Source organism: Grammomys surdaster, unplaced genomic scaffold (genome assembly GCF_004785775.1).
Source record: "Grammomys surdaster isolate TR1022 unplaced genomic scaffold, NIH_TR_1.0 121750, whole genome shotgun sequence".
Lineage (NCBI taxonomy): Eukaryota > Metazoa > Chordata > Mammalia > Rodentia > Muridae > Grammomys > Grammomys surdaster.
The window spans coordinates 1-5,785 of NW_021617468.1; the positions used below are offsets into that span (position 1 = coordinate 1).

The 5,785-nt window shown below is 36.4% G+C and overlaps 1 pseudogene; it reads right to left on the bottom strand.

Annotated features, from left to right (window-relative positions):
- Nucleotides 1-1,174: 1,174 nt before the first annotated feature.
- Nucleotides 1,175-2,708, bottom strand: LOC114636073 (annotated as a pseudogene).
- Between the last annotated feature and the right edge of the window lie 3,077 nt (nt 2,709-5,785).

Genomic DNA, 5,785 nt, shown 5'->3' on the forward strand with positions numbered 1-5,785 from the left:
AAAAGCCTTAGACTAAAGGGAGATTTCCTATTCTGAAATATGTGTTTGTTTCATGGCAGGGCATAGATCCTCATAGGACATTTTATGCACTCACACACATACACACACACACACAGACACACACACACCAAAGAAATACTTTTCATGCATACAGACCACTTTCGTTCAAATAGTGACTTAGTTATATTCACAGTATACTTTGGAGAATTAATAGAAGAGTTAATTTGAAAAAGTATAAAGCATGTATTTCCATGGTTAAGAAATCTGGTATATGGGCTGTTTTAATTTTCAATGAATGGCAAATTGGACTAATTTGTAAGAGATTTTTTTATTGTCATGTAAATACATAGAGGCAGGAAGTTAAGTAAACAGGACAAAAAAAGTAATATTCTCCGTGAATTCTCTCATGAGAGGAGGTTGCAGATCAACTAGAACCAGTGTTGCAGAATGTCATGAACCACCCAGTAAGTGTGAGTGCTGGAACTGAGCCAGTGTCCTCTGGAGAAGCAGTAGTTGCTGTTTGTCTCCGAGCCACCACTCCAGAATAATAGAACATACATTGAATAGAAGAAGATTCCCTTGAAATAATGTAAAATATTGTTATTTTTAGATGCATGTCCCAACACTGCTTAGATTCACAGCAAGAAATGTGCTCTGGGCCCTCCCAAGTTTTTATTTAGTGATGCAGAATGGGTAAATGAGTACTTTTAATTTCTTGAGGACTTAGAGATCTTACTAGGTTTGTTTTTATAATTTAGTTGGAAAAACTATCTGTCATTCATATACGATGAAACTGTTTATCCCTTGTCCTTCAGGAAACAGTGCTTGAATATACTGTTGCTAATACAACTTTGGTACCAATTTTGAAATAAGTCATTTGTACATAGATTTCTTCTTGCAGTACTTTCACTATGTTAATGTCAGTATTTCTCTAAATATTTCTTTGTCAAAAGATGTCTTATTGTTTTTGTTGGTAAATCTCATTAGTTGGTTTTCAATTTATTTTTATTAGGTTCACCTGAAAAACCCATGGGTTCCCATAGAAGTTGCTTCCACATTCTTCCTCCCCCACCTCTTCAATTACTTTCTGATTCCTTCACCTCAAAAAAAAAGCCAAGTATATTCTGCACAGCTGAGGCTTGGATGTTTCCAGATACTCAGAGTTGTGCCCTAACTCATTCCTTCAACAAAACATTCTTCTCAAACATGCCTACAAGTGGTCATGTCCTCCTTTTATTCATCTGGTACTAAAACCGCATACGGGATCAGTCTCTCTGCAGCATCTCATCTGACTGGTCTGGTTTGTTTGTTGCTGGCTTCTGCCAGGCAACAAGTTTGACTCCAAATTCTACAGTGTCACTCTTCTCCCCCTGTTCTAATAATTCATTTCTGGTCATCTATTTTTGTAAGCACCTCACTGGTTACTGAAGCCTGCTTCACCTCTTGGAAAAACATCAAACATCTCTCTCTGGCTTCTGGATCCTGCCACACCCTCTAGGGTCCTGAACAAAGGAACAAGTAAGACAGTTATTGTCTCCCTGTGTTGGAAACCTCTTCTTCCATGGAAGTGTCTTCTAGTCCATCTTTTTAATAGAGTTCTCCTCTACCTGCTCTGACTTTATTATGTCTTTAAAGACTACTGTTGTGGGCAAAGGCTTTACCACAGTGGTTACGTTCATTGGGCTTCCCTCCGGTATGTGTTCTTTTATGCCTTTGAAGAGTACTGTGATGGGCAAAGGATTTGTCACTCATAGGGTATGTGTTCTTTTATGACTCTGAAGATAACTGCTCCATGCAAAGGATTTACCACATTGTTTACACTCATAGGGCTTCTCTCCAGTATATGTTCTTTTATGACTCTGAAGATGACTGTTCTGTGCAAAGGCTTTACCACATTGTTTATATTCATAGGGCTTCTCTCCAGTATGTTTTCTTTTATGCCTTTGAAGATGACTGTTCTGTGCAAAGGCTGTACCACACTGTTTACATTCATAGGGCTTCTCTCCAGTATGTGTTCTTTTATGTCTTAGAAGACTACTGTTCCATGAAAAGGCCTTACCACATTGTTTACATTCATAGGGCATCTCTCTAGTATGTGTTCTTTTATGTCTTTGAAGCTGACTGTTCTGTGCAAAGGCTTTACCACACTGATTACATTCATAGGGCTTCTCTCCAGTATGTGTTCTTTTATGACTCTGAAGAACACTGTTCCATGCAAAGGCTTTACCATTCTGTTTACATTCATAGGGCTTCTCTCCAGTATGTGTTCTTTTATGACTCTGAAGCTGACTGTTCTGTGCAAAGGCTTTACCACATTGTTTACATTCATAGGGCTTCTCTCCAGTATGTGTTCTTTTATGATTCTGAAGATGACTGTTCTGTGCAAAGGCTTTACCACACTGTTTACATTCATAGGGCTTCTCTCCAGTATGTGTTCTTTTAGGGCGTTGCAGATGGCTGTGGCATGCAAAGGCTTCACCACGTGTGTTACAATCACAGGGTTTCTCTCCTATGTTTGTTCTCCTATGAATTTCAAGACCACTCTCATATACAAAGGCTCCAGTAAGCATTCTTTTATGTATCTGAGGATGACTGTGACTTGAAAACACTTCATTACATTGGACACTTTTACAGGTTTTCTCTCCAGTGTGAATTCTTTCTTCCCTTTGAAGATGCCTGTGACATACAAAATCTTGATCATTTTGCATATATTTAGAAATTTTATTTACAGTATAAATTCTTCCATGCCTGTGTATGTGATTGGCCCTTTTGGAAGTTTTACCCCATGTATTATATTATTGAATATTTTTATATGTATGAATCACTTTTACAGAGTTTTCTAAATGTAATGAGAAATCAGATATAACAGGGTTTCATCATTTTGCTTATGTCCATGGTGTTCTCCTTTATTATGGGTTCCATTACATCTTTAAGGATATCTGTTATTGTAAACGTATTTATTTCATGGCTCACATTCATAGCAATCTTTTCTCATGTTTTATAAAAAAATATATTTAAGAAACCATGAAAGAACTCACAGCTTTTGAACAATGACTGCAGCCAGGCAGTGGTGGCGGATATCTTTAATCCCTGCACCTGGAAGGCAGAGGCAGGTGGATTTCTGAGTTCAAGGCTAGTCTGGTCTTCAGAGTGAGTTCCTGGACATCCAGGGCTATACAGAGAAATCCTGTATTGAAAAACTAAAAATAAGAAAAGGAAAAGAAAATCATATCAAGTTCAACAAATCTACTCAAAGTGGGAATAATAACTTATCGTCTAAATGTTCTGGGAGAGAGAGAAGTACAGGGTTTCTATCAATATCTTTAAATAATTGGGAACTGCATCCTCTATATAAAAATATAGATAGATAGATAGATAGATAGATAGATAGATAGATAGATGAACAGAGATGTATGTGCCTTACAATATACTATTAAAGGTAGAATAAAAAATAAAAGGTACCCATATTGCATTCACACAATTTGAATTTTTTTACTCAAAAGACATGTGTGGTATTCACATTTTTCTATGCAAATTTCTCAACCCTTATGAACTTCCACTATCACGAAACTTACCCACCTTCCTACATGTACGTGAGTAACATCTCCTTTATTGTGCACTGTTTGCTCATGAGAAGGATGTGGATGTATACACATAATACATTCAAAGCGTATTCTTCTTGTAATATTTACAGGTATTAAGATTAAACAGACAGGCAGATCTGCATTTTAGTGTAAATGGGGCTGTGCTTCAAATAGTACTATCGGTTAAGGCACTGTTTCCATGTATTCTACACTGAAGAACGTACTGCAAATGAAAATAGAATACCTGGCATAGAGGTATATGCATTTGTTAGAATTAAATACTCAATATCTTTAAAGCTCTGCTTATTTACACTGTCAGCTTTTTTTCTTTTTTTTGGTTCTTTTGAGACAGGGTTTCTTTGTGTAGCCCTGGCTGTCCTGGAACTCACTGTGTAGACCAGTCTGGCCTCGAACTCAGAAATTCGCCTGCCTCTGCCTTCCAAGTGCTGGAATTAAAGGTGTGAGCCACCACCACCTGGCCTACACTGTTGCTTTTAACAAAAACATCAAGAACACATGGAGATTTCTTCAGAGGCATATTTGGATCACCACATAAATAAACATTACCTTCCATGTCTTCTAGAATTTTGAGAATTCTTTTCATAACTGTGGTCTTCCCAATAATAGCCTGAAACATAGTACCAGAAAATGTATGATATGAATTTAGGCAAAATTTAAGGTACTCTCTTCAGTGAACCTTAAACCACGTCTGATTCATTCACCTCATTCTTCCTCCTTCTCAATTGAAATTATAGAAGAGCATCAACAACAATAAAAGAAGCAAGCAAAAAGACAAACAAACAAACATACAAACCAAGAAACCAGTTGCCTTCTGATTTAAAAAAGGAAAACAACATTAACAGTCTTACCTATAGCAGTGAGGTTCCTGAAGGTCTCCAGCATCACCTCTTTGTAGAGCTTCTTCTGGGAAGGATCCAGCAAAGCCCATTCTTCCCGAGTAAAGTTTACAGTCACATCCTCATACGTCACTGCATCCTAAAACATCCTGTACGTGCTTATAAAATAAAGCATGGCGCTCACATAGTCAACATATATTTCATTGATATTGTATTCAAATGATTTTCACTTTTCCTCCAGTTACTTCCTGACACAGAAGTTATAATGTAATTACAAAGCCTTTTTAGAAGGAAAGTGAATTAAAAGGTTCACTTCTCCCATTTCTTTATCTTTTGAATAGGATATACATCTGCAAGAAAAAGTCCAATTAACAGATATAAAGAGACAAGCAAACAGATCAACAGTACTAAGCACACATCATATTGTATGAATAATTACCAACTACAAAAAGTAAAGAATTATTTGTCAGATGGTTATTTATTTATTTATTTATTTATTTATTTTTGCTATGGGAATCCTATTTATACATGAGTATGGAAGATCTTTCCATCTTTTTAAATCTCAAATTCTTTCTTCAGGATTTGAAGATCTTCTTTTATAGATCATTGACTTGCTTGGTTAGAGTTATTCCAAAATACATTATATAATTCGTGGCTATTGTAAAGTATATTGTTTCCCTTGTTACTTCTCAGCCGAATTGTCATTTGAATAAGGGACAGCTACTGATTTCCTTGAGTTGTTTTTTTTTTTTTTTCCCTCCAGCCACTTGGCTGAAGGTGTATATCAATTGCAGGGATTCTCTGGTAGAATTTTGGGGATCACTTATGTATAGAATCTTATCATCAACAAATAGCACTACTTTGACTTCTTCCTTTCCAATTTGTATTCCCTTGATCTCCTTTAGTTGTTTTATTGCTTTTGCTATAATTTAAATGTTTATATTGAATACATAGGGAGAAAGTGGGCAGCCTTGTCTTGTACCTGATTTTAGTGGAATTGCTTTAAGGTTCTCTCCATTTACATTGATGCTGAAGGACCAGGCACACATGAGATGCAAATTCATGCACACAAGCAAAATACTCATATTTATTCCAACATAAATTCAAAACCAACACAACAAGTAGGAAGTCTGCCATGACCTACAATCCAATGACTGAGCAGGATTAGGCAGTATCACTGTCATCAGTACATGACTTTCTGGAAAACAGAGTGATATTCTCTGTCAAATTTCAAAATGCAAGATATGGGTGAAGCTCAGCATAACAGTGTATGCTTGACATATACAAAAAAACCTATATTGTCAGCCGATAATATCAAACAACATCAGCCAATAGTACAAAACC